This window comes from Anser cygnoides, chromosome W, assembly GCF_040182565.1.
Source record: "Anser cygnoides isolate HZ-2024a breed goose chromosome W, Taihu_goose_T2T_genome, whole genome shotgun sequence".
NCBI lineage: Eukaryota > Metazoa > Chordata > Aves > Anseriformes > Anatidae > Anser > Anser cygnoides.
Window position 1 is genome coordinate 14,532,480 of NC_089911.1, and position 24,709 is coordinate 14,557,188.

The following is a 24,709-nucleotide window of genomic DNA, read 5'->3' on the forward strand; positions in this document are numbered from 1 at the left end:
CATCTAGCTACAGACCAGCCCACACCACACTTCGTTATAACTGCCAGCAGGATAGGGGGAGACGGCAGTAGAAGAGGAAGGTGAGGGCGCTTGTTAATAGTGATTGGTGGTGGACTGGGTGGAGGATTGCTTGCTCTCCTGTCGCAGTTCGGAATTCACAGTGCGCCTGCGCGTTGACGGAGAGGAGGGCGGTGTCCGGCCCTGTGTTTTGAACGGCTCAATGCGGCGAACTCACAATTTGGCAGGAAGGTGAGGAGGCCTCTATTCTGGTGGTAGAGCTCGTGTAGAGAGGGGGATCCAAATGTGGCAGAGGCAAGCAGGAGGCAGTAACGCTGACGGCGGAGGAGGACAAACGAGAGGAGCAGAGCAGCTGTTCCCGCTACTGCCGCAGAGAAGCTGAGTAGCCTGGTGAGGCAGGAGAGCTGCTGAGGCTGCAATTCCAGCAGTCCTGGTCTGCTCGCCTGGCAGTCCCGAGCTCCTATTCCCCCGGCAGGTGAGTGGCGAACGCGAGTGGGGGGAGAGCGTGCGGCCCATGGCGTGGCTTGGCCTGGCCTGGCCTAGGAATGCCTAGTAATGGGCAGAGTCAGAGGGAGTCGTTGTGAGATGAGCTAGAGCCAGCACTCCTAGCTTTCCCTCCCCTGAGGCTGATGTTATTTATATACTTGTAGTGTTCAGATTCTGTTACCCTTCCTTCTTTGCTGCCTGCCTCGGCGGCTCGCCCGGAAACCGCGGGAACCGGGCGAGAGTGGGGCTGTGGGGCTCTCGGGCTTATGTTGCTGTCTCTCTCCTCTCTTCCCCCTTAGCGCCCCGGCTCCTTAGCAACCCCCGCCCTTCCGGACTTCGGAGGGACTGTTGTCCTCCTCTGGCGCGGTGTCTCTGTATCCATCGCCACCCCCCACCGGAGGGGAAGGATTTCAGCTGCATATTTCCCTCCCCCCTTCTCTCTAGGGAGCTATTGTATTGTGGGCTGGGGCCCACCGAGGCGCTCTCAGCCTCTTTGTCGATAGCGCACGTTGGGGGAGGGAGGCATGCCTCCGCCCTGCCCTTCTTCCCGTCGCGAAAAAACAGGGCGAAAGGGTTGTGAGGGTGGCGGCGGGGCTCGGCTGCGTCACAGCAACTAGAAGGTGTAGCTGGGAAAGTCGCCGCCGTGCTAACGCGCTGGGCTGGCTGCGCTGGGACTGCACGCACCGCTACCTGGGACACCCAGGGCGTATGTGTATGCGCGCGCTCTGCTTGGGCTTTGCTGGATTCCTTTGTCTGTGGCTGCCGCTGCTTTCTCCCCCTCCTTTCTTTCCCCTCTCTCCCAGACTCTAAGAGCTGCTGTAGGTTTGTAGATACTGGACCAACACTTACAACATGGCTGACGCTCTGCCTTGGTTCTCCATTAGGCTCTCCTCCTTCTCTGTCTCTGCCACTTAGTCTCTCCTCCATTGAGGGTTTTGTTTCTTCCCCCTCATCTGCTGTCAAAAAAAAAAAAAAGAGAGAGGAAAAACAATGCACCGTCCTTATTGTGTGCGCGGTGGGATTTCAAGGGTAAGGATCGTCGCTTTGAAAGCTTTCTGCTTTCGTTTTGTTGTTTACAACAAAATGAAACTTAAAATCAGAATGGAGTTGGGAACCTGGCAAGGCCTGGAAGGTGGGCTGGTGGGGGAGAATTGGCTGAGTCCTGCTGAAAGAGGCTAGAGTGGAATGCTTTTATCTTTCTTTTTTTGGTGTGTGTGTGTGTGTGATGTGCCAAATATGCTCGCTGATATGAAATACCACTGTATTACACTTGCAGAAAGATCTAGTGCTGTTCCTTTAACTTTAGGATGTAGTTCAGTATAAGGTATCAACTCACCACAGCTGGAAAAACTTGAGCTAATCATGTTAGAATAGACACTGTGTAGGTAAAAGCAGTAGCTTTTTTGGGGGGAGGGGTGTCTTGGCTTTTCCTGTATCTCCTTGTCAGTATCTTAAATACCTCACAGCTCATAGGAGACAAAACTGGAATTAACAGTTGCTGTGTCTCTTTGCGTTGCTAGTTTTCTGTCACAGATTACTTTGCCCTAGTGATGACGATAGCGCAAAATGAGGTGCCTTTTTCTGTTAAAAGGAGTACTTTTTTTTTCTTTAAAAGACAAAGCATTGTGAACTGAAGTGTGATACTGAACTGCAAGACATTGTGTTTCTGACCTCCTAATACAAGGCAAATGTTCAGTTCAGCACCACCAACCTGTTATTCAGAGCACCTCCTTCTGGTTTCAATGAAAATATCTTTCTGTGTATATACAATATGTTTATAAATATTTTATAACTTATTATATATTAAATGTATTTATATATATATATAAAACTTAAATGGCATAAAGCCCAAATAACATTTGAATGTAGATTTGGGGGGGGGTGTATATCTAGATTTTAACTTAAGGATGAATGCTCAAGGTGCAAAGGATGTGTTGCTTTCTAGATGTGTTACTGTAACTCATAGTAAATGTTTCATTTTCAAAGATTATATTTAAAAAACACAGTCTTTATTCAAAGCACGTACCCATTGATAGTCATCACTATCAATCTGAGCAGTGCCCTAAAGTAATGTTTTAACTCTTTTCATTGGCTGCTTTGCTTTGGAAGCTTCTAGTGGAGAAGCATTGACATAGCGTAATCATTGTTTTTACTGATATAGAAGTAAATAGTTACCTAATTCTAGCATTTAAATGTAGTATCATATATTAATACTCTTTTAATTTGTGACTGTTTTTTCTTCAACTTTTTCCATTCCCATTAACAAGTGTCGATTACCTGGAGGAGAAAATAAATGATAATATTGAGTTTACAACAACATAAAACTTGAATGGAGTCATCCAAATTACATTTTGGAACGTGCATCTATGTTACGGATCCTGAGCAATCTGTAATACTTCTAGATTGTGAAGTCAGAGGGAGAGTCTGTAATTTGATATGTTAGTGGATTTGTGCAGCAGTCTTTTTACTTTCAACAAACTATCCAACAAGGTAATATTTGTAAAACAAACAAACAAAAACACAATAGAACGGTTTGATACTTTGTCATTTGTTATGATAGTGACCAAATGCTGAAATTATTGCTAACTTTCTTATTAAAAGTGTGAAATGACAAGATATGCAGCTCCTCCCTCTAAATAGTCTTTTTGATGCTTAAGCAAGTTATTTTGGATGCAGAACTAAAAATAAAAAATTAGACAAAAACGTACAATTCACCCCCCAAGAATCCATTTAAATAATGGGTTTAGAGTGGAAACATTTCACTTTGAAATAGTCATGATGGTTTTTTATTCTAGTACGCTGTAATTTTCTTGCTAGAGCTTATTTTTTTTGGTAAAGTTCATTTCTACATGTGAGAAAAATCTCAAATAATTTTCTTCAGACAGGATCTTCTGTGAAGCTATTTTATTTGCCATTGCAATGGTGGGCGTCCTGCCAATTAGGAGCGCATTATAGTAAACAAATCATAACCTTTTATTCCCTATTACCCGACACCTGATCACCTCCCCTGTTTCCTCATTGGCTGAGTACTACAGGTTTACAACCTACTCGATGCTCCTCTATACCATATACGTACATTTTTTTTCAACCCTTTAATTTCTCCCTTTTCCCTTTTTTTTTTTTTTTCCCTTTCTTATGTTTTGAGACCCTGTGATCTTTGTTTTACTGTTCCTACGCTGCTCATCCTGTTTTTCTCAAGCCTTCCACCTCATTTTGGAACAGTGAGGCCTTCTACTGTCCACTTATCTACTTAGCATTTCTCCTTATTATGACTACACAACTACCGTGGAATACAGAAAATTAGTTCTCTACTGCAAAAACACAACTTAGTTTCTCGCATACATTATTAGCTTTACAAATATTTATTGTTTATAGCATCTTTGCTATAACTTGTGATTGTGTTCCTTTGAATGATACCTAGAAGGTTTTTCTTCCTGTCTTGGTTATCTAGATGAGTTTGTCAAAAATCAATATTGTTGGTCTTCCTTCGTGTCCCATGGGGAGCTGATCTAGTTGAAGAATCTGCAAAATCTTTGTACCTTTGGTGCCAAGAAGTGAAGACACTCCAATGTTTTGGTCCTTGTGGGTAATTTTAGGCTATGCTTAGCCAAATCAAAAACTATATTATTAGAATTGTTTCTTTCAAAACTGTTTGTTTGCTCATATTGTGAAATGAGGTGGGGGATTGGGGGAAGACTTCAAGAAATGTACAGGCTCTGTGATAGGCATGCTGAGAGATGTTAGAAATAAATTGATTACTTCTTACAAGAAATATTTTTCAGTGAAACTGATCGAAGAACAAATCATGACTGAGTGTAGCACTAAATATTTGTGAAATTTCCAACTGAAATATGAAGTCCTGAAGGTAGCAAACATTTTTGGTCCATCTTATATGTTAATGTTTTCCTATATTTTTCTTATGAAAAGTGTTCTTCTGCTGACTTATCTGTAGCTTTCATTGCTAACTGTTGCCAAGTTGAACTCTGATATGTTAAGATTTGTAAATATCATACTGATACAATAGCTCTTTTAAAGCTGTTTAAATGTAATGCATTATTTGCTTAAATTTTGACAAATGAAACAGCTTTCAATAAGATTGTGTTTTCTGAAGGAGGGTAACAGCCAGTCTTTTTAGACATTAAAGTCTACTGTTGTAAACTTCTTGTGCTCCCCCCCCCCCGTTGTTTGTTAATATGATAACTCATTTTCTGTTTGGGTGGTCAGATAGCTTGTTTCTAATAGGTGCCAGAGATTTTTTGTTTTCATTGTATTAGTACTCTTCGGAATTTGGTAAGCTTATAGTTTGAAGGCAAACAGTGACCTTTCTTGATATTGCTTTTCCTAATTGGTACTTTCTCCATATCAAGATGAGGCCCACTTGCTATCCAAAGCAAATGCTGCCTAGATGTCATCATACCACGTGACATAAAGGAATGGGGAATGTGACCTTTCTTATATGAACATCCAGACTGTTTCCATATACATCTCCATGACAAAGACAGGTGTTGAGTTTCTTGAAACAGTGTAGTTAATTTGTATTTTATCTGTGAACAGTGAAAAACAGGCCTGGGATCACTGAAGTAATTTTCAAATAATAATGATATTATTTAACTAAATGTCATACAGTACTTATTACTGCTTTTACTATGTGAGAGTGGTTGGATTTAACTTGATCTAAAATGTGAATTTGGTTATTAGTTTTGTCGTGCAGAATTTAGGAGGTGAATTGATTTAGCTATTGGAGAGGTTGAGGAGAATATCTTTTTATATTTCTTTTATGTAATATATGTTGTAAAACTGCTGTAAGTCCATGTTATGTGATGTTTGACTTGCTTACTTGGGAACTATATATTTCATCAGTTTGTGGATCCATTACAAATTGTTGCCATTAACCGTGGTGACTATATTAGACTTAAATGTTACCTAATTGCATTCTAATATGTGCAGTTATTGCAAGGTGGTTGAAATGTATTGTTGAATTAACTTTTATGTTTTCTTTATAGACAGATCTCCAAGAAAATACTCATTATAAAAGATGAGTTACTGACAATATGCTGTAAACACTTGCAAGTAGGTTTTTATAGTTCTCTCCTCCCCATTAGCTTTTAGTGTTGTTTGTTTTTTTTTTTAATATTAGTGTTGAATGCTCTTGTGCTGTTCAGGGTCTGCGCTTCTAGATAGTGGTGAAAGTAGATCTTAATTTCAAGAGTGGAATCTGTGGATTTCAGCAACTTACTACATCCTTAACATAGATGAGCTGCTGAACTTCAGACCTTCAATTGCAGGTGGTAGTTTGGATAGAGGAGATCTATATTTTTGTTTGTTTTTCATTAATATCACAGTATCACAGATTTCTAGGTTGGAAGAGACCTCAAGATCATCGAGTCCAACCTCCGACCTAACACTAAGTACTCCACTAAACCATATCACTAAGCTCTACATCTAAACGTCTTTTAAAGACCTCCAGGGATATATTCCAGCTGTTTTTATATTGATGACTTCTAGTAGCCTTTTACAGGGAGAACATTTATATCATGGTGACCAGCTGTTGAATCTACTTGACATCTTTGGAGTTGACAAATTAAGTTGATTGAAATTCCCCCCCAAATCACTAACAGGAAGATACAGGAGTATCTTTTTTTTAAAAAAAAAAAAAAAGCTGATCAGAAAATTCTGCCTGTCCGTAGAATATTGCCAGGCTTATTGGTGTTGAAATACCAAGTGACTGTAAATCAGCAGGGGATTGCTGAGACCGGGTTTGAGCAGGAATGTGATTTAATTAACATGCAGGAATGTGAATTGATTAACATGCATATCTTGCTCATCTGGCCAAAGTACAGGACAGTTGTTGGAAATTTGCAGTTGAACAATGGGCCCGGGAACTACAACAAATAAGCGATGTGTGGGGTGAGGCAGGAGCCTCACAGCCTGATGTTTCAAGTAAAGCCAGGAAAGCAACCTGTTTCTGTACCGAAAGTTGGTCTTGCCTCCCCCTTCCTCTTGATCAAACAATGCAACAAGCCTTGCTGAGAGCTAGTCACATGATAAATGACTCGGTCCCACCTGGCCAAAAGTATAAATCTGGTATTCAGAATCCTTTTTTTTTGGGGGGGGTATAGAGGATGAGAACTCCAATTATCAGACGGGTCGACAGGCCTGGACCTCTCTCCTTCCCAAGCAGGGACGCCTCTCGGTAAGACTTTCGCCTCTGACTGTCAGATGTTACCTGGGAAAATATTGATAACTAAAGCGCTAAACTATTAATTTCAGCTCAATTATTGCAGTAAGTGAATTTATCAGTGGCAATCCCGAATCTGTGATATCTGTCACCTTAATAAATTACCTATCTTTACAACTTTGCGAAACTGTCTCAGTGAAAGTCCTTGGCAGGGCTCTGAAACAGGCAAACGTTGACTCTAATAAGTGGCTATACTGATAATCCTTTAGACATAAACCGTTGACCAAGTCTGGGACTAGGACTTGATCCAGCTGCACCTAGGTTCCTCTCTGAGTAGGAGTTTAGAAAGCAAGGGGGTACTTTCTGAACCTTGTGACTCAATGGGAGGGCCTCCCTCATCCATATACCCTTAACACAACAGTATAAAACGACACTGTCATGTGGCACAAATACTCTTTAAAAATCTGACTCTTAAATACTTTTAGAGTTAGGGAGTACACAGGTGTTTGACATGTTTGGAAACTGGAAAGCATTGGGCCCTTATTGGGTAGGGCATTCACAAAGGCTAGCCTTGGATCCCGGAGGTTCATGTCTTAATCGCTGAAGGAAGAAGGTAAAGGCTTCTCTAGAAGTGAATATAAATAGAAATCTTTCTTGGTCCATTGACTGCTGAGGGCACCTCAGGTTACATCTCTTCTGATCTTCTGTTCCACAATCTTGTTAGTAGAAATATACTTTATTGTTACGTGTCAGCCATAAGACAAAGAGCAAGCAACCTCTCTTCTGATTTGTGCGCTGTCTTAACAGTTTGCTTGTTTAAAGTTGGTTGGGGGGGTGGGGGGTTCACTCCTACCCTCAGTTATAGCTGTGTTGGCTTGTATAGAGAGGACAATGAGGCAAACATTATTTCATATGACTAGGGGTGTAGCTGTATTAATAATGGATGAAAAGTACATTTTAAAATGATAACAACTGGAGACAGGATTTTTTGCTGTGAATGAACATCCTATCTGAGGCCTCTGCCCACGCTTATAGGAGACTGTTTGGATGGGGGTATCTAGTTTAAATATGAAGCAGGGATAGGTGGGTTGGCCCTGGCTGGCAGACAGACTCTTACCCAGCTGCTGTTCCCCCACACCCACCCCAGCGGGATGGAGGGGAGAAAATAGGAAGAATAGGAGCAAGAAAGCTTGTAAAGACAGAGTGGTCATTTAACAATTATTGTCATGGGCAGAACAGACTTGGGGTATTTTAACTTAGGGAAATACTTTTTCTCCCCCCTTTTCCCAGGCTCAACCTCACTCCAAATTCCTACCCTTCTGTTGCTGCTTTCTTCTCACACTTTTTTTCTGCTCTGGCATAGATTCTCCACAGGCTGTGCTCCTTTCAGGAATATTTGCACTGGTGTGGGTCTTCTATGGGCTGCAGTTCCTTCAGGAATATTTGCTCTGCTATGGAGCTCTTCCTCTTTTGACCTTGGTGTTCACTCTGTTTTCTACTCCTTTTTGTTCTCTCTTCCTCTGGTGTTTTCTCCCACTTTTAAAATATGTTTTTATGGAGGTACTTGTCTTGAAGAATATAATTTCCTGTTTTGTTTTTTTTCTCTATTTGGGCTGCATGTACAATAGAGTAATTTAGACACAGAAATTTTTGGTAAGAGTTTAAGAAATGAATGCACATTTTATGTAGGATAAGCAAGGGAAAAAAGATTCCAAGATGGTCTTGATTCTTAGTCTTGACTTCCTTTTTGCCACCATTTTTTCACCTTTCTGTTAATACAGGACAAGAAGAATTAAATGTTTGATGGAGGCATTTTGCTTGTTTGTAGAGGCAGTTCATATACTCACAAACTCATGTAGCTGTTCTCTGAAAGTATATTTTTCCACAGTGGAAAATATAGCCCACGTGTGGGCTACAGCCCAGTCCCAGTCCTAAATTTATCTACAATCAGTCCTTAATGTTCATGTGCACCATGAAATCTCCTCAACATAGCTGTTGTTCTGAGATGATAGTCTGGGCTGTTTATCATTCTTTGTCTGTTACCAGCTCAGAGCAGATTTCTGCAGGTTTGCTATCAGGCAAAGTCATTGTGGCCAGTGATTCACATAAAAGTTCACACTGAAGTTCACATAAAGTTTGCCAAAATTAGGGCAAAGCTTGTCGAAATGAGCTAGAACTTTATAAATGACCTATCAAGTGGCCGAAGTTTATACGTCACAATACCAAAACGTCTATCTGGAAGTCTGTCATTGCTCCATCATTGTTAAATTTTACTGTATTTTTGCTTCATAAGGCTCAGTTGCAATGGTAACAAAAGCTTTTCTGAATTTTGGGAAGGAAAGTGTGTAACCTATTAGAACAGAAGTGTTTTTCTTAAATACAGTGAGGTATGGCAGGGGGAACTTTATCAGAATAGGTGTCTGGCAATTGTATATGGCTAGTAATCTATAGTTCCCTGCAAAATCTGCTAACGTATGTTTTTTCTGGTATTCTGTGTAAAATCCAAACTTCTAAAAACTCCTGATTTTTAAAATGCTTGTGTTTATTACAACAGTAAAGCTTTTACAAAAAGTAACTAGCAAGTTTGGGAAATGCCAGTATAACTTCTAATAGTATTGACTGGTTTTGGTGGTTGATAGGTGCTGAATAAATAGGAAGATGCAGTGAGTTAATTCCTTAAATTATTAGCAGGAAGGAAAACTTATTTGGTAAACTTGTGCCATATGTGAATTAAATAGCAATGAATCTCTTGGGTTGATCTTAAAAAGGATAAAGTAGCTTTGTTTCTTTGATAAGCTACCCTTCTTCAAATCAAAAACATGGCTTACTTTAGCCTATTTATGGAAGCTGTAGTATAAGAAACAAAGAAACTATAAATGCACGCTGAGAGGTAGTTTTCATTAGGGAGGTTAGTTTCTTCAGTTGTTGATGATTCTTGTAGGTGGAACTTCTTGCATGGTTTCCTGGGAAGTTCTTATGAACCATACTTGGCATATCCTTGGATTAGCTTTCATTCAAATTCTATTAGTGATTTGAAAGATAAAATATAAATATGCTAACAAAATTTGAAAGAAGCATTTTTGGGCTGTATGCTTGAAAATAATTGGAAAGTACAGAAAGATAGTAAACAGAAAACACAAGACTTGGAAAATACAGCTTAGCTATAATCAACCTTCTGTCAAGAAAACAGCTTAAAGTAGATGATCATTTTGAGGACTCTTTGAAGCCTACTTATCTATGATGCTATTTCATTATAGATACTATAGGGAGGGGGAGTGCACTTGATATGTTTCTGAAGCCTTCAGCATACAGAATACTTCAGGAATAATTGGAAAAGCTGTAGACTGATGTAGATGTTTTTATGAGAAGTGTTGCTTTTTTGTACAAGTTACTAGCATTTCTGGAAAAAAGTTAATAAAATACTGATAAAATTCAAATACAACTTGAGAACTTAGTGAAGGTATATTGTTTTGTATAACCATTTTTTTAAAATGGTTTAGGGTTGTATGGATCATGTTGTTTACTGTTGAGGAAAGTCTTCTCCTTCCACTCTTCTCCAAAAAAGCTAGGATAGCATTTTTCTTATTCTGTATGAAGAGAATTGAATGGTGTGATCAACTCATCTTGCTTCTGAGGGTCAGGATTAGCATACTTCATTAGGGGGACTATCTACGTAATGGCAGAATTAAGTGTTAAGGCTACTAATGGAGGAAATAAAAATCCACCAACTTGTCAGTGAAGTCGTAACTTAACTTCCCAGGACACTGGCAATTAAGGGAATAGAAAGGAGAGAGGTTTTTCTACCAACTCTTATTCATCTTTTTTATGTCACTTGTAGGAGGGATGTTTGCTGGATTCATTCATAACTTTACCAATACAGGAAAAACATCCCTTTAACGCTTCTCACAGAAACAAGATTGCGTTAAATCATGTTAAATTACAATGTTAACTTTCCTTGCTTAATGATTATACTGTTCAATGTATTGTTCATAGCTGGAACCTTCTGCACCTAGGAGGATGTTGATGATGCCTGAAGCATTTTCAACCAGTAGCTTTTGTTATCACAGGCTGTCCGCTATACACAGGAAGAAGTCATGTCTCAAACTTGAAGAAAGATGCTATTAGAAATGAGAAAACACTAAAAGAACCATTTCTCCTCTGAAAACTTGAGCTGCAGAAAACAGGGTAGAAACTAACATGTAGTTAGTAGTCGCATGCTTACAATACATACTGTTTCATCAAAGCAACGAGTGAGTGGTAAGCAGGTCTGAAAGAAGAATATGCAGTAAAAGACAATTAAAATGTCTTTTTATAAATACATAAACAAAAAAAAGGAGGGCTAAGGAGAATCTCCATCCTTTATTGGATGCAGGGGGAAACATTGTGACAGGAAATGAGGAGAAGGATCAAGTACTTAATGCCTTCTTTGCCTCAGTCTTTAGTAGTAAGGCTAATTGATCTTGGGGTACCTAGCCCTCTGAGCTGGAAGACAGAGACAGGGAGCAAAATGAAGCCCTTCCAAGGGGAAATGGTTAGCAATCTACTACACCACTTGAACACACCCAAATCTATGGGGCCGGATGGGATCCGCTGAAGGAGCTGGCAGAAGTGCTCACCAGGCTGCTTTCCATCATTTATCAGCAGTCCTGGCTAACTGGGAATGTCCCAGTTGACTGGAGGTTGGTGAATGTGATGCCCGTCTGCAAGAAGGGTAGGAAGGAGGGTCTGGGGAATTACAGGCCTGTCAGTCTGACCGCAGTGCCAGGGAAGGTCATGGATCAGATCATCTTGAATGCCATCATGCGGCACGTATGGGGCAACCAGGTGATCAGACCCAGTCAGCATAGGTTTCTAAAAGGTAGGTCCTGCTTGACTAACTTGATCTCCTTCTATGACAAGGTGACCCGCTTAGTGGATGAGGGAATGGCTGTGGATGTTGTTTACTTGGACTTTAGCAAAGCATTTTACACCGCTTCCCACAGCATTTCCCTGGAAAAACTGGCAGCTCATGGATGGACGGATGTAATGTTTGCTGGGTAAAAAGCTGTCTGGGTGGCCAGGCACAAAGGGTTGTTGTGAATGGAGTTAAATCCAATTGTTGTCTCGTCACAAGTAGCGTTCCCCAGGGCTCAGTATTGGGTCCAGTTTTGTCTAGTATCTATTGATCATCTTGATGAGGGGATTTAATAAGTTTGTGGACAACCCTTAATAAGGTTGACACCCTTTAATAAGTTTAATAAGTGGACAATACCAAGTTAGGCTTGAGTGTTGATCTGGTGGAGGGTAGGAAGGCTATGCAGAGGGATCTGTATAGGCAAGATTGATGGGTCATGTACAATTGTATGGCATTCAACAAGGCTAAATGTCAGGTGCTACGCTTGGGTCATAAAAACCCCATGCAGCGGTATAAGCTTTGGGAAGAGTGGCTGGAAAGCTGCCCTGCAGAAAAGGACCTGGGGGTGTTAGTCAACAACCGGCTAAACATGAGCCAGCAGCGTGGCCAAGAAGGCCAATGTCATCCTGGCCTGCATCAGAGATAGTGTGACCAGCAAGACTAGGGAAGTGATTATTCCCTTCTACTTGGTACTGGTGAGACTGCACCTTGAGTACTGTGTTCAGTTTTGGGTCCCTCACTACAAGAAAGATATTGAGTTGCTGGAAGGTGTTCAGAGAAGAGCAGTGAAGCTGGTGAAGGGACTAGAAACCAAGAGGTCCGAGGGAACTAGGGTTGTTTAGTCTGGACAAAAGGAGGCTGAGGGGAGACCTCATTACTCTCTGCAACTACCTGAAAGGACGTCATAGCGAGGTGGATATCGGTCTCTTTTCTTGGATGACAAGTGATAGGATACAAGGATGCAGCAGGGGAAGTTTGGATTAGATGTCAGGAAGAAATTCTTCCTGGAAAGAGTGATTAGGCATTGGAACAGGCTGCCTAGGAAGTGGTGGAGTTGCCATCCCTGGAGTTAAGAGATGTGTGGATGTAGCACTTAGGGACATGGTTTAGTGGTGGACTTAGTAGTGTTAGGTGATGGTTAGAATTGACGATCTAAAGGGTCTTTTCCAACCTAAATAATTCTATGACATTATTGCTTCCCCATGGAAGGGAGACTGTCTATGTTTCTTCCTCTTTCCTCCCTCACAATAAAATAAAAAACAACCCCCACTAAAAAAACAAAACCACCAACAAAAAAAAACCCAACACCACTGCTGTGTACTTGGAACAGGAATGAATTTCCTTTCTGCAGTCTACAACTGATGGTGTTGATGAATTTACTGGCTTTAACTACAAGATAGGAAAACTTGTTTGCTTTTTCTCTAGAAACATTGGTGATTATTCATTCTGTAGATCTTGAAACTGTCAATTGCTTAGTGTATGTAAAGTTCTTATCAGTCATATTTGTTACTAATATTTTAACTTGTTTTCAGCTGTACTAGGTGAAGTTATTTGTGGTTGTAGAGCCTGTTTCACCTTTCAGATTCATAAGGTAAAATGCTCACCTGAATAGGTATAGTTCTTTCTCTTTTGCTGTAAACAGTTGTGTATGCATGGAGGATATGTGTACTTTCATTCTGATCGTTATTTGTTTTGATTGGTTTTCTTCCTACATGTTAGCTGCCGAACAGGGAGGAAAACCAACCATTTTCTGTTGCATATTCGCTTATCAAGGGGAGAAAGGCTGGCATGGTTAGGGCTAATAAAGTGATTTTTAGGTTACTGGGCAGGACTTTGCTTCTCAATAGTCTTAATTAATTTTAGTCCATTTACAGAACTTGCTGGTAAAACTATTTGTTTTAAAATGGAATCAAATTTAAAAGAAAATCTCATCCTGTGACTCTTATTTTGTTCTTAAAAATGGTTAGTAATATAAGATTAAATAATAATTAAAAATAAACTGAGCTGTTGGGTTTCGTGTACTGCAATGAAAAGACTTGCTCTGGCTTAAAGTACAAAGGAAATAGTTTGACAGTAGTTTGGAAATTTAATTGTTATGAGAGATCACCAGGTGGAAGGAGAGAAGGGACCACTGATTCTAAAACTGGGAAGAAGCATATTTCCTCTAACAAAATGGATGCACCAGTGTCTAGGAGCTGGTCAGAATCTGGATTGCTCCAAAATTGACTCCACTAGTGACCGGCCTCCAACTGGATTTGACTCCATTCACCACAACTCTTTGGGCCCAGCTACCCAGCCAGTTTTTAACCCAACGAAGCGTATGCCAGTCCAAGCCACGAGCAGCCAGTTTCTTGAGGAGAATGTTGTGGGAAACGGTATCAAAAGCCTTACTGAAGTCAAGGTAGACCACATCCACAGCCTTTCCCTCATCCACTAAGCATGTCACTTTGATATTTTTTTAAATTTTTAATACATTTTCATGGAAACTTTTATTCTCAGTGAGATCTGTACATTCAAGTCGCACATACTTTTAAGTCTTTGATGGAGCTGGAGCACGTGACCACAAAAACCATCTGGTCTGTTTGAATGGTTACAAGTTTATGCCTTGAAAGTAGACAGGAAATTTGTGACTATTTCCTTCAACTTAGCTTCTGTCTGGTCAGAGATCTTCCCTTCGGTCCTGATCGTGGAGAGGAGGGCCTGGTGCTGGCTCAGTACATGAGCTAGGAAAGCGCTCTCAAATTTAGTGATTTTGCTGGGCTCCAGCTTGTCCAAGTGACCTCTTACACCAGCACAGATGATTGCAACCTGTTCCTCAGTAGCCATGAGAATGTACTGTCCTTGTTTGAGGAGCTCTGTCAGACGCACACCACGATTCAGCAGCTGCTGTGTGGCAGCATCCAGATCAGACCCAAACTGAGCGAAGGCAGCTACTTCACGGTACTGAGCCAATTCCACCTTCATGGTACCTGCCACCTGCTTCATTGCCCTGGTCTGAGCAGCAGAACCCACACGGGACACAGACAGACCGACGTTGATGGCTGGATGGATACTTCTGTAGAACAGCTCTGTTTCCAAGAAGATCTGTCCATCAGTGATGGAGATGATGTTGGTTGGAATGTAAGCAGACACATCACCAGCCTGAGTTTCAATGACCGGCAGGGCAGTCAGAGAGCCGCCTCCAAAGGAATTGTTCATTTTGGCCGCTCTCTCCAGCAGGCAGGAGTGCAGGTAGAACACATCACCTGGGTAGGCTTCACGGCCAGGTGGACGGCGCAGCAGCAGAGACATCTGACGGTAGGCAACAGCCTGCTTGGATAAGTCATCATAGATGATCAATGCATGCTTTCCGTTGTCTCTGAAGTACTCCCCCATGGAGCAGCCTGAATAGGGAGCCAGATACTGAAGGGGTGCAGTGTCAGATGCTGTGGCAGACACCACAATAGTGTACTTCATGGCATCTGCACCAGTGAGCCTCTTCACCAGCTGCGCAACAGTAGATCTCTTCTGGCCAATGGCAACATAGATACAGTACAGCTGCTTTTTCTCATCTGTTCCATCATTAAATTGTTTTTGGTTGATTATAGTGTCAATTGCAATTGATGTTTTCCCAGTCTGTCTGTCACCAATGATCAGCTCACGCTGTCCACGGCCAATTGGCATCAAGCTGTCCACAGCCTTAATACCAGTCTGCATAGGTTCCCACACAGAGATTCTGGGAATGATGCCAGGGGCCTTCAAGCCAACTCTCCTACTTGTCTTAGATGTAATAGGACCCTTCCCATCAATGGGATTGCCTAGGGCATCTACAACACGGCCCAGCAGCTCTTCCCCAACGGGAACATCCACAATGGCACCAGTCCTCTTCACAACATCCCCTTCCTTGATCAGTCTGTCATTACCAAACATGACAACACCAAGGTTGTCGGGCTCCAAGTTCAAGGACATTCCCTTCAGCCCAGAAGAAAACTCAACCATTTCTTCTGCCTGCACATTTCTTAGGCCATACACACGGGCGATACCATCACCAATCGAGAGCACACGGCCAGTCTCCTCAAGTTCAGCAGAGGTGTCAGCTCCCAAAATACGTTCCTCAAGAATAGAGGATACCACAGCAGTGCTGGTTTTCTGGAAATATGTTTTGGAGGCATGGATGTTTCTTGTGGCGAAAAATGCTGCACCCAGAGTGTTTCTGGAAACCAGGCTGGCATGCCGCGGCAGGGAGCGGGTGAGAGTGGCGGCCAGGTGGGTGGAGAGCATGGCGGCAGCGGCTCATCAAGTCCAACTCCTGGCACCGCACAGGTCTGCCCAAAAGTTTAGACCATGTGACTAAGTGCACAGTCCAATTGCTTCTTAAATTCAGACAGGCTTGGTGCAGTGACTACTTCACTGGGGAGCCTATTCCAGTGTGCGACCACCCTCTCGGTGAAGAACCTCTTCCTGATGTCTAGCCTAAACTTCCCCTGCCTCAACTTAACACTGTTCCCGTGGGTCCTGTCACTGGTGATAATGGAGAATAGGTCACCTGCCTCTCCACTCCCCCTTGCGAGGAAGTTGTAGACTGCGATGAGGTCCCCCCTCAGCCTCCTCTTCTCCAGGCTGAACAGGCCAAGTGACCTCAGCCGCTCCTCATATGTCTTCCCCTCTAGGCCCTTCACCATCTTTGTCGCCTTCCTCTGGACACTCTCCAACAGTTTCACATCCTTTTTGTACTGTGGTGCCCAAAACTGCACACAGTACTCGAGGTGAGGCCGCACCAGCGCAGAGTAGAGCGGGACAATCACTTCCCTCGACCGACTAGCGATGCCGTGCTTGATGCACCCCAGGATACGGTTGGCCCTCCTGGCTGCCAGGACACACTGCGGGCTCATATTCAGCTTGCTGTCAACCACAACCCCCAGATCCCTCTCTGCGGGGCTGCTCTCCAGCGTCTCATCGCCCAGTCTGTACGTATAGCCAGGGTTGCCCTGTCCCAGGTGCAGGACCCGGCACTTGCTTTTGTTAAACTTCATGTGGTTGGTGATCGCCCAGCTCTCCAATCTGTCCAGATCTCTCTGCAAGGCCTTTCCACCCTCATCCAAGTCCACAACTCCTCCAAGTTCGGTGTTGTCGGCAAATTTGCTCAAAACACCTTCTAGTCCTACATCCAAATCGTTTATAAAAACATTGAAGAGGACTGGCCCTAAAATGGAGCCTTGAGGGACCCCACTAGTGACCATCCGCCAGCCTGATGTGGCCCCATTTACCACAACCCTTTGAGCCCTGCCCGTCAGCCAATTGCTCACCCATCGTATGATATTTTTGTTTAGCTGTATGCTGGACATTTTGTCCAGTAGGATCCTATGGGAAACCGTGTCAAAAGCTTTGCTGAAGTCCAAAAAGATCACATCAGCTGGTTTCCCTTGATCGACTAGATGGGTAATCTTATCATAAAAAGAAATCAAATTTGTTAGGCAGGACCTACCCCTCGTGAACCCAGGTTGGCTGGGACCAATGACTGCATTGTCCCCCAGGCGCGCTTCAGTAACTTCAAGGATCATCCTCTCCATAATTTTACCAGGCACTGACGTGAGACTGATAGGCCTGTAATTGCTAGGGTCTTCTTTCTTACTCTTCTTGAAAATTGGCACAACATTTGCCAGCTTCCAGTCCAATGGGACCTCTCCAGATTCCCAAGACCGTTGAAAAATAATTGAGAGAGGTCCCACAATGACGTCAGCCAGCTCTTTAAGCACCCTGGGATGAATCCCATCCGCACCCATGGACTTGTATGGATCCAGGTGGAGCAGCAAATCCCGCACACGTTCAGGGTCGGTTGAGAGTTTGTCATTCCCACTGTCATGGTCCTCCAGCTCAGGGCACCCTGGGTCCCGAAGCCCATCATCAGTGTTGAAGACAGAGGCGAAGAAGGCATTAAACGTCTCTGCTTTGCCTATGTCATTGTCTGTGAGGAGACCTTCCCCATCTAGTAGCGGACCTATGTTTTCTTTGGTTCTCCTTTTTCTGTTCACATATCTAAAAAAAACTTTTTTATTGTCTCCCACAGACATGGCCAGCTTCAACCCTAGTTGGGCTTTGGCCACACGAATTTTCTCCCTACAAACACGAACAGCATCCCTGTATTCCTTCCTCGTCGCCTGACCATCCTTCCAGCAGCCGTACACTTCCTTTTTTCGCCTAAGCTCCAGTAGAAGATCCCTGGTCAGCCAGGCCGGCCTTCTGCCCCGCTTGTCTGACTTCCGATATTTTGGAATCGCCTGATCTTGTGCTTTTAGGAGGCAGTGCTTGAAGACTGACCAGCACTGATGGACGCCAATGCCTTCAAAAGCAGTTTCCCAGGGGACCTTGCTGACTAGTTCCCTGAGCAGCCTGAAGTCTGCTTTCCCTATATCCAGGGCTGAAGTTTTGGTGGCAGTTTTCCTTCTGTCACCATAAATTCTAAACTCAACCACTTCATGGTCACTATGACTGAGACAGCCGCCAACTGCCACGTCCCCCACAAAGACCCTCTCTGTTCTCCAGCAACAGATCTAGGAGGGCACCTTTCCTAGTTGGCTCTCTTAGCACCTGCACCAAGAAGTTATCATCTAGGTGTTTTATGAACCTCCTAGACTTGCTCGTGTCAGCTGTGTGGTGATCCCAGCTGATGTCTGGCAAGTTGAAATCCCCCATAAGGACAAGGGGAGTTGATCTCGAGGCATCTCTTAGTTCTGCAAAGAATAATTCATCGGCATTGTTGTCCTGGCCGGGTGGTCTGTAATAAGACTCCCACAACGACATCCCCTTTATTTGTTTGTCCCTTAATCCTTACCCAGAGGCTCTCAACTTTGCCATCGCCAACTTGAAGTTCCACACAGTCCAGCCCATGCTTCACATACATTGCCACCCCGGCCACCTCGCCTACCCTGCCTGTCCCTCTTGAAGAGCCTGTAACCATCTATTGCAACACACCAGCCACAGGACTCATCCCACCAGGTTTCGCTTATGCCAATGATGTCGTAGCTGTGGGACTGGGCCAAGACTTCTAGCTCATCCATTTTATTCCTCATACTGCGTGCGTTTGTGTAGAAGCACTTCAAATGCGCCTCCCTACACGCAGCACCTTGTGTACCTGACCGAAGGGCCTCACTAGCACACAGTCCCTCTGATTCTAGTACACCATCCCTTAGCTCATCACCGGCGTGCCTGGTTTTATCCCCTTCCCCCTTCGACTCTAGTTTAAAGCCCTATCTATCAGCCCTGCCAACTCCTGAGCAAAAATCCTTACCCCTCTCTGAGAGAGGCGCATCCCATCTGGTGCCAGCAGGCCCGGTGTCGTGTAGACCTTCCTGTGATCAAAAAACCTGAAATTCTGCCGGTTGCACCAGTCCCGAAGCCACGTGTTAATGTGATGAGTCTGCTTGTCAGCATCGATCCCCCCTATCAGAAGGACAGAGGCAAACACAACCTGTGCCCGATCCTTTAAGTAGTCGCCCCAAAGCCCTAAAGTCCCTTTTGATCGCTCTCGGACTTCTTGTTGCTACGTCGTCATTACCAGCCTGAAAGACCAGTAGCGGGTAGTAGTTGGTGGACCATACCAGGTGCTTGACTTTCTTAGCGAAATCTCTCACCTGAGCCCCAGGGAGGCAGCAGACTTCCCTGTGGGTAGGGTCCGGTCGGCATATTGGGCCCTCTGTCCCTTTCAAAAGGGAGTCCCCCATGACAATAACCCTTCTTTCTTTTTTGACAGTTGATGTAGCAATGCGGGGGGTAGGTTGCCTTGCCTTAGGCATCCTCTCCAACTGGGACGGGCTTTCGTCTACTTCGTTGTTCTGACTGTCGTGTTCTAGAGCCTCATACCTGTTATATAAGGGTAGATGGGAAGGTGAGGTGGGCAGGGACAGGGCTCGCCTACCACCCCAAACAGGAACCTGCCTCCATTCCCCCCCTTGGCCTAGGTCTCCTCTTACTGCCTGGCGGGATGAGGGAACTTTTGTCTTCTGCGTAGCAGGAGACATTTGTGCTATGGAAGGCTCGTGAGTCTGTCTCAGAGAGGGTAGAGTACACCTCCACCAGTCAATTTCCCTCTCTGACTCCCTGATGCTCCTGAGCCTGCTCACCTCCTCCCGAAGCTCCGCTACCTGGCTGAGCAGCTCTTCAACCTGGGCACACCTCCCACAGGCATACCCCTCGCTGCTGCTGTCAGATACCGACAGAAGACTCGGGCACACCCTGCAGCCCAAGACCTGGACGGCTGCATGTTTCCCCGAGCCCTCCGTCTGAGTAGCCACATCGGTGACTGTGGCTGGAGAAGCCGCAACAGATGCGGAGGCCATGGTTTTCTGCCTGGTGGATACCATGGCCAGGTTCCTCGTAGGCAGGCTACAAGTACCGAAGGGAAAGACCGCTGCAAAAGAGCAGCGAGGGGCCCCTCCCTGCTCGCCCTGCCTGCATGAACTGCCACGCAAACTGCCGTGCCCCGCCCTTCTGACGCGCCACGCCCTGTTTGCCCGCCCTGTTCGCTGCGGTCCTGGTCGCTCGCGCTCCCTAGGGGCTGCTTTTGAACGGCCGGGGCGGGGGCGCTGCTGGCTCCGCCTATGCCTCTCAGCCTCCCTCGCGAGGGCTGCCGGGTCCTGGCGGCTCCCTCGGCTGCTTCCAGTGGCCTCGATGCCGCAAAAAAAAGCCTTGCCTGTCTCGATCCCCTTCTCCGCTGCAGTATGTGTCTGCCCCGGAGCCGATCGCCTCGGCAAGGGGTAACAGCTTTAAACTAAAAGAGTGGAGATTTAGGTTAGATGTGAGGAAGACATTCTTTTCTCTTTGGGTGGTGAGGCACTGGAACAGGTTGCCCAGAGAAGTTGTGGATGCCCCATCCTTGGAAGTGTTCAAGGCCAGGTTGGATGGGGCTTTGAGCAACCTGGTCTAGTGGGAGGTATACCTTCCTATGGCAGGGGGGTTGGAACTGAATGATCCTTAAGGTTCCTTGCACCCCAAACCATTCTCTAATTCTATGATCTTGCCACGATGCGGCAGCCCAGATGGGTTTCACAGAATCACAGAATGGTTGGTGTTGAAAGGGACGTTTGATTTTCCCAGAGACTGGTGTATGAAATGGGATGTGATATACCCACTCGATGCAGTGTTCTTTGGCCCAGATGTCTATGAGTTTTTTTAGGAAATGAGTCCTGTTGTCTGATTCAATTCTTTTTGGGGTGCCATGTCACCATAAGATTTGCTTTTCAAGGTCTGGGATAGTGTTTTGGGCAGTGGCATAGGATATATTTACAGCCATCTGATGATTGTTTCCACCATTGTAAGTCCATGGTGCTTGCCTTGGCGGGTTTTTGGGTGTGTGATATAATCAGTCTGCCAGGCCTCCTCTCCATATTTATATTTCAGCCATCGTCTACCATACCATAGAGACTTTAACCGCTTGGCTTGCTTGACTGCAGTGCGCATTTCGCATGCATGGATAATCTGTGCAATACTGTCCACAGTCAGGTCCACCCCTTGATCACAAGCCCATCAATATGTTGCATCTCTTCCTTGATGCCCTGAGGTGTCGGTCCACTAAGCTATAAATAATTCACCCTTATGTTGCCATCCCAGATCCACCTGAGCTACTTAAAATCATAGAACAGGTTGGGTTGGAAGGGACCTTAAAGATCATCTAGTTCCAACCCCCCTGCCATGGGCAGGGATGCCACCCACTAGACCAGGTTGCCCAGGGCCTTGTCCAACTTGGTCTTGAATACCTCCAGGGATGGGGCATTCACAACTTTTCTGGGCAACCTGTTCTGGTGCCTCGCCACCCTCTGAGTGAAGAATTTCTTCCTAATCTCTAATCTAAATCTCCCCTCTTTTAGTTTAAAACCATTCCCCCTTGTCCTGTCATTATCTGCCTGAGAAAGAATTTGCTCTTCATCTTTTTTTATAAGCCCTCTTTTAGTATTGAAAAGCTGCAATGAGGACTCCCTGGAGCTTTCTCTTCTTTAGGCTAAACATCCCCAGCTCTCTCAGTCTCTCTTTATAGGAGAGAAGGATTATAGGTCAGGATTATAGGGAGGGCAGGGACAGGGGACATTATAGTGAATGCCCCCTGTCCCTGCCCTGCCTGTAATCCTGACCCATAAACTCTGTCAGCTCCTCATCCATCCCCAGGCAGAGCTCCATGCACTCCAGCTGCTTGTTGACATAGAGGACAATGCCCCTCCTCATCTCCCCTGTCTGTCCTTCCTAGAGAGCCTGTATCCTTACATGCTAACACTCCAGTTATGGGAGCTGTCCCACCATGTCTCTGTAATGCCAATGAGGTCATAGTCCTGCAGGCGTGCGTAGTCTCCAACTCCTCCCGTTTATTCCCCATGCTACCTGTGTTAGCATAGAGTTTGGCCTTCCTTTGTGCTGTTCATCAGGTGCTCTCCTGATGACCCATGACCCTTCTCCAGGCTCTGGGCATCTATAACTGACGCTGGCATCAAGCTGGGAGGAACAGCATGGATTGAGGTTCCCCTCCTCCAGCAACTCTTGTTTAAAGCCCTCCTCACCAGCTCAGCAAGCCTATGACCAAAGATGCTCTTCCCCTTCTCTGATAGGTGGACTCCATCAGCTCCCAGCAGACCAGGTTTCTCAAAGAGAGTCCCATGGTCTAAATAGATGAACCCGTCTGTGACACCAGTCCTGCATCCATCTGTTGATTTGCCAGATTCGACTGGCCCTTTCAATCCCCTTCCCTTTGACCAGGAGGTCTGATGAAAAAACTACCTGCGCTCCTGAGTCCTTTACTGCTGCTCCTAGGGCTCTGTAATTGCTCTTGACACACCTCAGACAGCTCCTGGTTGCATCACTGGTGCCTATGTGAAAGAGTAGCAGCGGATAATAGTCCTTAGGCTGTACAAGGCTTGGCAGTCTCTTGGTAACATCGCTGACATGAGCCCCTGGTAAGCAGCAGACTTCTCTCAAGAGTGGATCGTGTCGGCAGATGGGTGCCTCTGTACCTCTCAGAAGAGAGTCTCCTACTGCTATCACCCATCACCTTTTCTTAGTTGGACTAGTTGTTACGCAGGGAGCAGACCAGGCTGCCTTACTCAGCTCCACCCTCCCTGCAATGGGTCTTTCCTTTTCAGTCTGCAGAGGGGTGAAGAGGTTCTGTAAAGGCACCTCAGGCTTTGGGGGAAGACTTCCTCCTGCTGGTCCTTGTTGTTGACAGCTGCTATCCTCCACTGTTATTGATCCCCCTCCCTTCTGTGAGCATCAGTGAGGGAGTTTCGGGCTGTTTGGCCCAAAACAGTACCAGTCTCAAGACAGACCCCTGAGGGACACCACTCGTCACTGCATCCACATGGATGTAGAGCCATTGTAAGATTTTAAACCAGAAGGGATACTGGGCTGGGAGGGCTGAGGGAATATGTGTTGTGGTTTAATCTGGCAGGCAGCTAAACACCACGCAGTTTACTTTGCCCCTCCCCCAATGCAGGTTTGGGCAGAGAATGGGGGGGTGGAAAACGATGAAAAGGGTTGAGAAAAGACAGTTTAATAGCACAGAAAAAGAAGAGAAAAAAAATAATAAAAGAATATATGAAGGTAGTGATGAACAACACCACCAGCTGAGCCATGCCTAGTCTGCCAAGGAACAGAGGCTGCCCCACCAACTCCCCCAGTTTTATTGTTCAGCATGATGTCTTATGGTATGGAATATTCCCTTGGCCAGTTTGGGTCAGCTGTCCTGGTTCTATCCACTCCCAGTTTCTTAGGTGGGGTGTCCAGTCTCCTCACTGGCAGGGCGGTATGAGAAGCTGAAAAGTCCTTGAATTAGTGTAAGCACTGCTCTGCAACAACTAAAACATGAATGTATTTTCAGCATTATTCTCATTGTGAATCCACAACACAGCACCATACTATCTACTAGGAAGAAAATGAAATCTATCCCAGCTGAAACCAGGACAGTATCCCCCCCTTATTCTCTACCATTTACATCATGCTTGGGTCCTACACTTTCCACTACATCCCAATTAATCATCATCTGCTTTTCCTGTCTTTTGATATGCATACACAGATATAATTCCCTTAGAGTATGGGCCATACCTCTAGAATGTCCAGTGAGTTTGTTTACTCCCTGACTTTGGGCTCCATCTATCATCATGGTTCTTCAGGGCAGGTGAGATGGGTTGTGGTATTGGATTGCTGCACGTTGAAGCCAGTTCTAGTTACATCATCACTGCACTTGTCTGGTTCTGTAAAAATTAATTTTGCATTAATCTGGGTGACTCTTACTGTAATACCATTGATATAGCAGATAGAATCATAGAATCATTAGGGTTGGAAAAGACCTCCAAGATTATCTGGTCCAACCATCCCCCTACCACCAATATCACCCACTAAACCGTGTCCCTAAGTGCCATGCCCAACCTTTCCTTAAACACCCCCAGGGACTCCACCACCTCCCTGGGCAACCCATTCCAATGCCTGACTACTCTTTCTGAGAAGAAATGTCTCCTAATTTCCAACCTAAACCTCCCCTGGTGTAACTTGAGGCCATTCCTTCTTGTCCTATCGCTAGTTATCTGCGAGAAGAGACTGACCTCCAGCTCCCTATAACTTCCTTTCAGGTAGTTGTAGAGAGCAATAAGGTCTCCCCTGAGCTTCCTCTTCTCCAGACTAAAGAAACCCAGTTCCCTCAGCCACTCCTCATAGGACTTGTGTTCCAGGCCCTTCACCAGCTTCGTAGTCCTTCTCTGGACACATTCCAGGGCCTCGATGTCCTTCTTGTAGTGAGGGGCCCAAAAGTGAAGACAGTACTTGAGGTGCGGCCTCACCAGAGCAGAGTACAGGGGGACAATCACCTCCCTGGTCCTGCTGGCTATGCTATTCCTGATATAAACCAGGATGCCATTGGCACACTGCTTGCTCATGTTCAGGTGAGCATCGACCAACACCCCCAGGTCCCTTTCCTCTGCACAGCTTTCCAGCCACTCTGCCCCAAGCCGTTAGTGTTGCATGGAGCTGTTGTGGCCAAAGTGCAGGACCCGGCACTTAGCCATGTTGAACCTCATCCCATTGGCCTCTGCCCATCCATCCAACCTGTCCAGGTCCCTCTGTAGGGCCTTCCTACCCTCCAGCAGATCGACACTTCGCCCCAGCTTGGTGTCGCCTGCAAA

General features: G+C 45.0%; 2 protein-coding genes and 1 pseudogene across 10 annotated transcripts in view; 2 read left to right on the forward strand and 1 right to left on the reverse strand.

Moving 5' to 3' along the window:
• LOC125181537 (uncharacterized) overlaps window positions 1–24,709 on the forward strand; it is a 266,555-nt gene that overhangs the window by 118,563 nt on the left and 123,283 nt on the right. The window lies entirely within an intron of this gene.
• Window positions 108–24,709, forward strand: part of LOC125181310 (spindlin-Z) — a 57,199-nt gene continuing 32,597 nt past the window's right edge. The window contains exons 1-2 of one of the 6 annotated variants that reach the window (XM_066987317.1): window positions 109–493; window positions 5,508–5,574. The gene's annotated coding sequence lies outside the window, so the exon portion shown is untranslated. Of the gene's footprint in view, window positions 494–1,013; window positions 1,534–3,888; window positions 4,087–5,507; window positions 5,575–24,709 lie in introns of those variants that run through there. The other 5 variants (XM_066987318.1, XM_048055778.2, XM_066987315.1 and 2 more) reach the window with 5 other exon arrangements.
• LOC125181309 (ATP synthase subunit alpha, mitochondrial pseudogene) lies at window positions 14,051–15,836 on the reverse strand (annotated as a pseudogene).